The sequence below is a fragment of the Lycorma delicatula genome, chromosome 4 (genome assembly GCF_047948215.1).
Source record: "Lycorma delicatula isolate Av1 chromosome 4, ASM4794821v1, whole genome shotgun sequence".
NCBI lineage: Eukaryota > Metazoa > Arthropoda > Insecta > Hemiptera > Fulgoridae > Lycorma > Lycorma delicatula.
The window spans coordinates 68,537,200-68,549,623 of NC_134458.1; positions in this window are offsets into that span (position 1 = coordinate 68,537,200).

Consider the following 12,424-nt stretch of genomic DNA (forward strand, 5'->3'; position numbering starts at 1 on the left):
TTATTCTTATTATTTATCTGTCATAATATGTTACTGTGATCTTTTTTCATAATAAATTTAATAATTATTAAAGGAATTAATTACATAATTGAATCTTGTAAAGGATTTAATCTGTCTTGTTAAACACTGATATCTAGGGTTTTTTTGAACAGTTACTTTATTTAAGTGGTTGCTTTATAAGTATTAATAATTATTTTGTATAAAATGTGTATGTACAGATCACTCACATTGAATTGTAATATTATAAAATATATATAATTTACTCAAGAAGATAGTATAGATAATTTTTACTGTAAATTTAAAAAGTTATGTTGTAATTACTTATTCATAATTGCTTATTTGTTGATTGCAGTTTACACCCGATGTATAATTTTTACCCATTATGCAGAATTATATGAATAAATAATATTTGTTTTGATTGTAAGATTTGTTTTTTTGATTTGATTTTTTCATATTTTCCTGTTAGACACTGATTTTATTATTTATTATGAAAACAGAAAAAATAAGTATCTGTTGGTTGATTTCAGACCCATGTTTGCTTTTTGTTTTATGTTTTCTATTACTGCAAAATACAAGGCTCAGCTCATAATTTTTGCACAGTTTTATGTGCTACACAGAGAAAAAAGGTACTATCAAGTTGGGTGTGGCAGCACATGATAGCTAAAATCCCCCTCTACAAACCTGTGATAGTGCGTTGAAATCGGTTTACTGGTTTGTTTTCAATAGCAGTTAGAATGGAGTTGAGTACAGCCAATATTTGGTTTGGTTTGCTTGGCATTTCTCCCACCACCACCCCATTCGGTCACCCTAAAACATAAGACCGAATGTCTATGCCACAAATGGCTTCTGAGCCACAAAACAGTTAGCAACCAGTGCCCTAACTAGTTCCTAGAGCTAACCAAAAAGTGTGAGCAGAATAAGCATGGTACCATACACTATTCGCTTGCGTGTCCTGCTGCCCACTTGTCATATATCACTAAAATGGGTAGGTGCACCCTGTCAACTACTAAAACATATTTGACTATCAGTAATTAAATTTATCTCATCAAAGACAGCAATTTGCTGCCATGCCTAGGCCGCTGAATGCCAGCAAGTACCTGTTCACCATTAAAGCGCTTGGAGCCTTAATCTGGCTGGTAGCCAGCCATATCTCTCAGTCAGCTTCCTACAGCAGTGTAGTATGAGTCTTTTCCCTTAGGCAAACTACTGATGTCGGTTGAACAAAGCTTAAGCAGAAACTTCAGCTCGTTGAGCGAATGTTTTATGAGGAAGGACTCACCACATCAAACCACTTTCATCTGTTTTATGAATTCGTTCTTTCACTAATTGTAATTCTTAAGTTTTTTAGAAGTATATTTTGAAATGGCTCAACAACACTAGGATCGAAAGAAAGTTTTTCTACTGAAACCATTAAGCAGTGTATGCCGTATCTTTTTTATCCTTCCAGACAGCCATTGCTGGCTTTAAATTCCTTTTCTGGGTTCAGTTTGAAAAGATTTTCCCATAAATTTTATGATTTATCTGGAGATTGCAGTACAATGTGATCTTTCCCATTAAATCCATAAGTACACGGCCTCATACACTTTCTCTTTCTTTTTCCTGTTTAGCCTCCGGTAACTACCGTTTAGATAATACTTCAGAGGATGATATGTGAGTGTGAATGAAGTGTAGTCTTGTACATTCTCAGTTCGACCATTCTTGAGATGTGTTGTTAATTGAAACCCAACCACCAAAGAACACCGGTATCCACGATCTAGTATTCAAGTCCGTGTAAAAATAGCTGGCTTCACTAGGACTTGAACGCTGGAACTCTCGACTTCCAAATCAGCTGATTTGGGAAGACGCGTTCACCACTAGACCAACCCGGTGGGTTACGGCCTCATATACTGGAGTCATCAAATTTCACTGTTCACTGTTTGCTAGGCCCTGATTCAGTTGATGACAAGTATGACAGAATTTTTTCTTTATTATTTCTTATATCACTGATAGTTGATTTACCAACATTAAATTTAACTAGTTTGACAATTCATCTTTTACAAGGAATTCAAGAATACTAGATTTATCTGAAAGTGATAAAGTTACATGATTTATTTTTGAAGCCATTTTAAAATTTAATTAAAAACTAGTGATAAATAGGTATTTCCTTAAAATATTCTAGTAATAGGTAAATTTAAGTAAAGTGAAGTGAGTCACGCAATTTCAGTACGTACTACAGAATAAAAATTTTATTAAAATGAAACATTAATTCTTACAAAAAACAATCGCACATCAAACTGATTAACAGAAGATAAAAAGAAACACAACACATCGGCTACTGATTCACATTAGAACAAGATAAACATTTTTATCTGCTATAGTATGGAATGCTTAACAAATTCTAGGGAGGGAGTAATTTGTTGCTTTACTGAGCTATAAATAAACAGGAGTCATCAACACTCAAAAACCTAGTCAAAAAATCAATATAGAGAGGGGCGTGATAAACAAACGTCAAACTTACTTACGGCCATGTAGATTTGGAAAATACCAAATGTAAAATTAATTGTTTTTGCATTTTCTCCTTTTCAGTTTGGATTATTCAGGATCCTCTGTAATATAATTTTAACTTAAAATTACTTCAGTAATTCAAATTTTACTTTTACGAATTGGTTGTTATTTAAATTCACTCGCAAACATACAATAATGTTCCACATATCTGTTTTTAGAAGTAAATAGCATCTGATTTTAAAAATAAATACTATCTAATTTCAGTAGCAGATGCAATGAACAGAGGTGAGATATATGATAAGCCAGATTGATAGAGCAACACTGCCTAATCCAAAGACCTTGAACAATACCTTCTCTCTAATTAATGTTATTCAACCAATAATAATACATAGTACAATTATAGATTTCACAAAAAGAAAAATATTAAATTTGCAAAATTAATCGCTTTAATACACAAAAAAAAAAATTATTTAGTATAATTGTTGAAGATAGTTTTCTTAATCACTGTGAAAAAACGTATTATTATGCTGCAGTCTCGAAATAAAAATTAGTAACAAGCAGACATTAGCAGGGCCAAGGTTAAACTACAATTTATGAAATAATGATGTAGCTACAGGAATATAATAAATTATTAAAGTTTTTACAGAATAAAATAGCTGTTTTCATTTCTTAAGTACCTGAGTACATATTTTTACATACACACATTGAATAAGTATGGAAAGAATTATATATTTATCTAGTTGTATCATTTAAAAACCCATCAAAAAATTAATTTTTTTTTGTAAAAGGAAATGTTTAATTTTAAACAAACTGGTTTGAAGATTTTTTTTATTGTGAGATTATTTTTAAAAAAAACAGCATGGATGTTCCATGCTTGTAGGCTGAAATATTATGAAATAATATTTCCATCATTTGGTTTCATACAGGTGAATATATATAAATTTTAAAGGTGATTATTTTTATTTGAAATAGTACATTCAAAGATTTTTTAGCTGTGATAAATATAAACATATGGTAATATTTGACTTTTTAATTTATTAAATATTGAGTTATATGGTTCATATTTACCAGCATCAATATCCGACAGCCCATATTTGAATCCTAAAAACTCATTCTACTTGACTGAATTAACCCCAAACTATAACAGTACTTCAGGTTAGAGGAAACGTTGTTAAATTACTTAATAGTGATGGCTTAGCATTTCATTCAACGTTAAGCAGTGTGGTTTCATCAAATTGCTAAGTAAATCAGATTGATCATGCCATGGAAATTTATCATCTAATCTCTCTAATATCAAAATTTCATTCTCTGGATAATGCAGGTACCACTATTTGTAGGAATAAATATTATCTGCTTAATACAATAATTATTAATTTATAGTACCATAATAATAATAATAATAATCAAACATTTAATTCAAAGCAAGTATTGATCAACCTTTAACACATTTGAGCTTATTAAAATCAACCCTGACTTGAATAGTTTATCAGCCATTTACTATTACCAACCACTTAACAGTAGTAGAGTTACATATTTAATAAATTATATTAGCATAACTAAATAATGTTTGTAGAAACAAACGAGATCAATAATGTTATTATAGTTGAGATCTTTAGTTGTTTAAATGTTACTACTTTTTTATTTTCTTCTAGAATTACTGTACCATCTGGAACAAAATAAAGTTATATTTTAAGTGGGAAAGTGAGATGGATCTAAAAATACTAAACTCTTCCTGGGAATGAACTTTGGACAAATGGATCGAGAAATGAGTATTTTAACTACAGAGTATACAGAATTAGTAATGATGATTTTGGCCAATCTTTTAAACATGATTTTTAATTTAGTATTTTTTTATTCAGTTTAGTTTTCAAAAAATTAGAAATTTAAACTTTTGTTTTAGTTGATTTCATTTCATGAATGTTCTTAAAAATTCATTTTTACAGGTCCTAGTTTTTAATTCATTAATTGTTTTTTTATGTTTTACAAAGTTTATTTACACAAAAGAAGAGTGGTTTTTTACATTCGTCTATTTAATTAAATAACTTTTTTAATGTGTATTAAGTGATAATTTTATCCATTACAGTGGATCCTTTTTTTAAAAATAAGTCAATTTACTCTAAAAACTGGAAATTTTCTGTGTTTACATTCATGAAATTTAGCATAATTTTACCTTATAAATTTTGTGAATACTATCCCAAAAATAGTTCTGGTGAACATGACTGTTTCTCAAAATCAATTAGGGGTATTGATAACTAGGAAAGAAAAAAATTTCTATATGTATACATATGAAAATCTTTCTTTATTTTGACCTATGGAATATACTTCTCAAGTACAGTATTTGTGATTCCTTATGCAAAGAGAATATAGAGTGTATAAATGAAATGTCCATTCACAAAGATATTTTTTTAACTTTGCATGTATTATGAATACAATTCCTTACATAAAAATTTAATAAACAGAAGTTTGAATCTTGGTATCCATGACTAGCTTTGTTTAAAAAATGAAGGAACGTTTTTAATTTGGCTACAATAAGCTCTAAAAGAAGGTTATAAAAATTTTATTTATGTACGAGAACATTTAATGTACTGAGAAATTATAAGCTTTAAATGGTAATATTTCAGTAATATATTGACACTGCAATAGTTAACAATTATTATTAAAAAAGTATTAATTGATTTTCAATAGAGAAAGTGAGCTAATAACATGGGCACCTAGATCTAGTTTGAAATAACTGAATTTAAACACAGATGTGCAATATTATACAACAGTTAATTTATCATTTGACTCACCCACTCAATGAGAGTTACCACAGAACTGTGATGATTAATAAGAAGAGTGAAGATTTTCTGTATGTATAAATTTCATTATATATTTTTCACAATATTTAATTCTATAAAATAATATAATACCAATACAAACATGTTGAATAATGTAGCAAATTACATCCTACCAGTAGATTATAATTATAAAAACTAATATCACATACTTCGTTAGCACTTATTCTTTTCTTCATGTCAAGTGCTTTTTTCTGTTATGTATTCGAACCACTGGGAAAGTAGACATTTGTTGCCCAACCAAAATAGAAAATACACATTATTTCATATTGCAGATATGTAAAAAACATTTTTTTATTATTTTTAATGGTACAGTGAAACAATTAAATTAATTAAACAGTATTTTAAAAAAACCATTCATGGGACTGAAAAGAATTACTGCATGAACTTCCTTTCTCTGATTATGTTTTTTTTTTTTTTTTGTCTTCAGTCATTTGACTGGTTTGATGCAGCTCTCCAAGATTCCCTATCTAGTGCTAGTCGTTTCATTTCAGTATACCCTCTACATCCTACATCCCCAACAATTTGTTTTACATACTCCAAACGTGGCCTGCCTACACAATTTTTCCCTTCTACCTGTCCTTCCAATATTAAAGCGACTATTCCAGGATGCCTTAGTATGTGGCCTATAAGTCTGTCTCTTCTTTTAACTATATTTTTCCAAATGCTTCTTTCTTCATCTATTTGCCGCAATACCTCTTCATTTGTCACTTTATCCACTCATCTGATTTTTAACATTCTCCTATAGCACCACATTTCAAAAGCTTCTAATCTTTTCTTCTCAGATACTCCGATTGTCCAAGTTTCACTTCCATATAAAGCGGCACTCCAAACATACACTTTCAAAAATCTTTTCCTGACATTTAAATTCATATTTGATGTAAACAAATTATATTTCTTACTGAAGGCTCGTTTAGCTTGTGCTATTCGGCATTTTATATCGCTCCTGCTTCGTCCATCTTTAGTAATTTTACTTCCCAAATAACAAAATTCTTCTACCTCCATAATTTTTTCTCCTCCTATTTTCACATTCAGGGGTCCATCTTTGTTATTTCTACTACATTTCATTACTTTTGTTTTGTTCTTGTTTATTTTCATGCGATAGTTTTTGCGTAGGACTTCATCTATGCCGTTCATTGTTTCTTCTAAATCCTTTTTACTCTCGGCTAGAATTACTATATCATCAGCAAATCGTAGCATCTTTATCTTTTCACCTTGTACTGTTACTCCGAATCTAAATTGTTCTTTAACATCATTAACTGCTAGTTCCATGTAAAGATTAAAAAGTAACGGCGATAGGGAACATCCTTGTCGGACTCCCTTTCTTATTAGGGCTTCTTTCTTATGTTCTTCAATTGTTATTGTTGCTGTTTGGTTCCTGTACATGTTAGCAATTGTTCTTCTATCTCTGTATTTGAACCCTAATTTTTTTAAAATGCTGAACATTTTATTCCAGTCTACGTTATCGAAAGCCTTTTCTAGGTCTATAAACGCCAAGTATGTTGGTTTGTTTTTCTTTAATCTTCCTTCTACTATTAATCTGAGGCCTAAAATTGCTTCCCTTGTCCCTATACTTTTCCTGAAACCAAATTGGTCTTCTCCTAACACTTCTTCCACTCTCCTCTCAATTCTTCTGTATAAAATTCTAGTTAAGATTTTTGATGCATGACTAGTTAAACTAATTGTTCTGTATTCTTCACATTTATCTGCCCTGCTTTCTTTGGTATCATAACTATAACACTTTTTTTGAAGTCTGATGGAAATTCCCCATTTTCATAAATATTACACACCAGTTTGTATAATCTATCAATCGCTTCCTCACCTGCACTGCGCAGTAATTCTACAGGTATTCCGTCTATTCCAGGAGCCTTTCTGCCATTTAAATCTTTTAATGCTCTCTTAAATTCAGATCTCTGATTATGATAAAATATAAAAACAATTTTTCCCAACAAATTTTACAGGAAACTATTAATGACTGATATTACAGTGCATACCAATTTGCATCATCCATACATGTAAAAAACAAAATGGCAACGTTAATACATAGAGTGTTGATTATTCCCAAGAATCTCAAGATTTTCAAGACGAGCAAAGTAAATTATAATTCTTATAGCTATGTAATATGTGTAGCATATGGCTATAGCTACCTTAGCCATAATACTATTATAATAGATTTATTAGTAATTAAAGATGAAAGAAGAATGTAGAAAATAATATTAGTGATAAATTTAACAAAAGATTTATTTCAGTGAATTAATTTTGTTCAATGGACAACAGTATTTTTAAACCAAAAATTCCAGTACATTTCTGCAGAAATGCAGTCCAGAGTATAAGAAATTAAACGGGACATACTAGTCACTTTCATGTAGGCCAAATTGTATGAAGATTTGAAGAATATCTTCTGAAAAGTAAAGTCAGGAAATACACTTCAAATTACTCTCAACATCTAGTGACATGTTACAAAAAATTTCAAGTTTTTAAACTTCCACATTGCTACTGCAAAAATAGATGTAAAAATGGTTTAAGATTTTAAAAGATCAACAAGATAAACATTTAAATTACAAAATCAACTTCAAATCTAACAGTTTCTGTGTCAATAAACATCACTGTAAAGTAACAGGGCAGTCACCTTAATTCAAATGTTTAACCATTTGACTAACTTATCAACTAACATGAAACATTCTACATAAAGCATCCATGACTCAGAATATATGTATGCAGTACTATTGCAGAAATATTTGTTTATTTAACATGTTTTATCAATTAACATGATTTAAGGCATTACAAACTCAAAGTGCTTAGTTAAATAATCAGTTGCAAGACCAATGCAAAAAGTTATGTAAATTTAACATTTTTTACTTATTCCTTTGGAAATCCAGATGTTAACAAAAACTCTAAAAGTGCATCTTTTCACTTGTGCATTACCTATTTCTTAAACAATATTTGTCTGTTTTGCTTTATCACTTTATTAAGATTCTACTGAAAGTTTGGAATGGATATTCCATTTTATTTTCAAAACTGGATGTTCATCATTCACCCTGACTTGGGACATGAACATTCTGTCCATATGTGAACACTTTTTTATGTTCATCAAATTTTCATACTCAGCCTAGCACAAGTTATGTATACTTGGGATTGAGATTCCTAGCAATAAAAACAGCACTGTTGTTCAACAATAGTCATAAAAAAACAAACAGAAAAAATAAATGATTAATTTTTATGCATTCAACTGAAAAAAATATTTTAAGCAGTGCTGTTAAATTAAATGGCAGAATAACCATATAATTTCATAACAAACTGGTAATTATTGAATGGTTTAAATGAATTACTGAATAAAATAAATTCATATGGATTATTTTTAAAAACATTGTTTGGAATTTTTACTTTTATGTTATTATAAAATACTTGAATAAAAGAATGATACTATACAATAATTTGATTTCAAAATTTTGACATATATTACTGCCTGTTCTCAGAGAAATGCGAAGTTCATTTATCATGTTTTTTCAACATTCACAGTTTGGAAATAGATAGTTTTTATGAAACAAAATAAAAAAAATATGTAATTTTCTGTTTATTCCCCACATATTATCATTATTATGTTAATTTTTATAAATTGTATTTTAATTATTTTATATTACAGTAATTCTTATTAGAATGTTGGTAAATTAAAAATACATTATTTCTTTCATAAATTTTAATATTGAATAAGAACATTTAATGACATTTTATGTAAATAATTTGTCATTTAGTTATGATCAAAGCGGCTTGTGTATAGGCACTGTGGAACTGCAGCATCTCCTATTTCCACTTGATATTACTGATAACATTTAATATAATGATCCCTTTTTTCTTTAATCCTTTCTTTATACTCGTACCATATATAATCCTTAAGCTTAATGTCAGAAGCTATCTCCCAGTTTGTGAAAAAGATACAAAAATCTTTGTATGAAACTGTGCCATTCACAGTTCCAGTGGCGTGGTGTTTGGCTGTTGTGTGCATGCGCACATAGGAAGCTGTGAGCACTGTTGCTCCCACACTTCTGACCCTGGTGTGCTGATGGAAGGTAGTTTTTTTTTTACTCCATGTGTGTATGGGACATTCCTTGTTCGTTCCCTTTTTTAGTTTAGTCAGTGGAAGAAATATGAAAGCAGTTTAGTTGTTTTTTCAGTAGTGATCAGAAGATGGCAGAAAGCAAGGTCTCTTTGATTGACAAATCTGTCTAAAAACTCGCTGGAAGGGTGAAAGAGAAGGTAATTAGTAAAAACTAATTATGTATTTGTTTTTGTGTATAAAAAAATTTTAAAGCACCATTGGACTATAATGTTTTTAAGTGGACATTTTATTAAGTTATTATCTAATTATACTAAAAAATATTATCTGACTTGACATTTTATTATTTATTTGGTTAAACCAAATTCCGTGTACCATATTCTTGATTGTGATAAAGTGTAGAATTAGATTATTATCCTGCTTCCAGATATTCTACTTGATTCATTTTTTTTCGGTTCTTTTATTTTACGTAAAACTTTAACCATGTCTTGAAAAGACCCAGAAAAAAATTTTCTGGAGCAGCACCCCCACTAATTTTAGTTATAAGCCACCAGTGGTTATGATATGTAACTAATGGTATATTACTAATCTCTTTTTATTCATTTTACATTAAAATTATTAAGTCATTGTGCGAACTGCAACAGTTGTATAGCCTGTAATGAAGAAATATTTCCTGTATATCATGTGACAGAGCTGTTACTCCTTTTACAGTAAAGAAAAAAAAATTATGTTACTGTTAAGTAATAAGTGTAAGTAAAGGTATATAAATAATTTATACTTAAAATAAAATAAAAATCTGTTGGCTTGAACAGGAATACGTATAATTATGGAAATATTCCAATCAGTTTGTTAAAGGTGACTCCAACAAATTTCATTAAAATTTTGGATATTAGTTGTTTATTTTGAGAATGGCTGTCACAAGGTAGGCCTTATTATAGGTTTTCAATTGCACTTGACCAATTTCACTTGATAATCCAGTTGGATAAGATTATCAGTCTAGTTGGCAATGAGTTATGTTGTTCAAGTTTTGTGATTGTTAGGGTTTATGTTTTCTAAATTTTTAAGTATTTATTTATTTATTTTTTTGTTTGATGAAATTTTGTACCGACTGATGATGCAGGATCCTGCAAAAGTCGACTTTTGGTATTAGTTATTTAGGTTCTGTTACTGTGTTTGGTGGTTGTTGTATTATTATTTGAGGTTATTTGGCACAGTGGTCAGTATTTTGATGAATTATGTGAATTTTCACAAAGTTATACTATTGTAATGATGCTAAAATTCATTTACTCCTACCAAAGTAATTTCAGAGAAAATCATAATTGGTGATGACTGGATATTTGTATTTGGACATTTTTTATGATTAAAAATAGCAATTTCTGTTATTTTTGTAAAAAATTTCTGCTGTGAGATTTATTATAAGTAATTTAGCTCTGTTGAATGGCATGAAATTATTAAAAACTGTAAATGAGTTACTTACAAATTACATTATTTAGAATGGTTTTTCCAGAGGTTCTTGTGGGGCATTAGCTCCAAAAGAAAAATTATACTCAGCTCCTTCTTCAGCAGAATAACTGGTTCAATTTACTGGAGTAGTTCAGTTTCCATCTCAGTTGAAAATAAGTCAACAGTAATTTTTTCTTTACCGGTAGTTCCTCCTTATTACTTAACTCCCCCCCCCCCATAATGTTGTAAGAATCTAGTAAGTGAAATCACATACCCTAATTTGATTCATAAAACGATTAATAGAAATTGAAACTTGGAACAGCAGAAATATTCACTTATTTTTAGAGGATTAAATTTTCTGTTTATTTGAAATTTTATACCCATGACATTTGTTTAAAGTTATAAAATAGTTTTTAAACTGATTACAATATTCTATAATTTAGCATGAAGGTTATACAAACTTTACATAATTTTGAACTACCTTTTGCTCTAAATCAATTTTGTTCATTTAGAATGTAGCTTTCCTGTGTTTATATATTTTTAATTATTCACGTGAATCTCAGAATACATAAAAACTTTTTAAAAAATGATTAAAAAAGTTAACGTAGCCTTGTGATTTTATTTATGAATGTACAATTTTTCCTAAAAAAGATAGCTACTTGTTCTTTAAAAATAACAATATCAGCCTCTACCACATCAGACAAGAGAACTGTTTTCACGTAACGATACAAGAGAGAACCTTTTAGCTCTCTCTTATGTATGGATGGTAAACTGGAGCCTTTTGGCTTAAAACAAAGAGCTTTATGTTTCTGTTGCCATTTTTAATAAATTATTAGACAACCATTAAAAAATCTTTCAACAAATTTATTTAAAATACAATTAAAAAATTTTCTTTCACAGAAACAGAATTTTTCTGTTATGAATTTTTAAATAATAATAAAGAAGTGTAAAAACCCTGAATTTTCTGCAGTCTGTTCAATGTGTATATAAAAGTACTCATATAATTTTCATTAAGTATTTCTGAATTGTGAATTACTTTTTTATATTTAGTATCTTCATGTATTTACCTTAAGATTATTTCATGTGTTTATATTTTAAACAATCAATATGGGTTTTTTATATCCATATTAATTACTATATTAAATTATAAATAATTTATTAGTATATTAAATTCCTATAAGTCCGGACCTAGAGGTAAGAAGAGGAAGAGAAACTGGATTTAAGCTTTTGAGATGTGGTTATGGAAATGGAAAGAGAAAGAAGTTGGACAGATAAAGTGAAGAAGTAATGAATGTGATTAAAGAAGAAACAGCACTTATGCGAAAAGTGAACAGCTGGTTAGAACATATGATTAAAGGAAGTAAAATTTTGACAACTGCATTGGAAGGGCCAGTAGAAGGAGAAAGGAAGTGAAGAAAAAGGATGAAGTTAATAGATGAGGTGAAGATTGGAAACTACAAGGTAATGAGGAGTAGGCCTGGGACAGAAATAGATGGAGACAGTGGTGCATAAGGTACTTGCCACCATGCAAAAAACCATATGATGATAATGATGAGCTTTTATCACTTTTATTTTTGTAATTAATTGTGTATTCAGTAATACTGCTTTG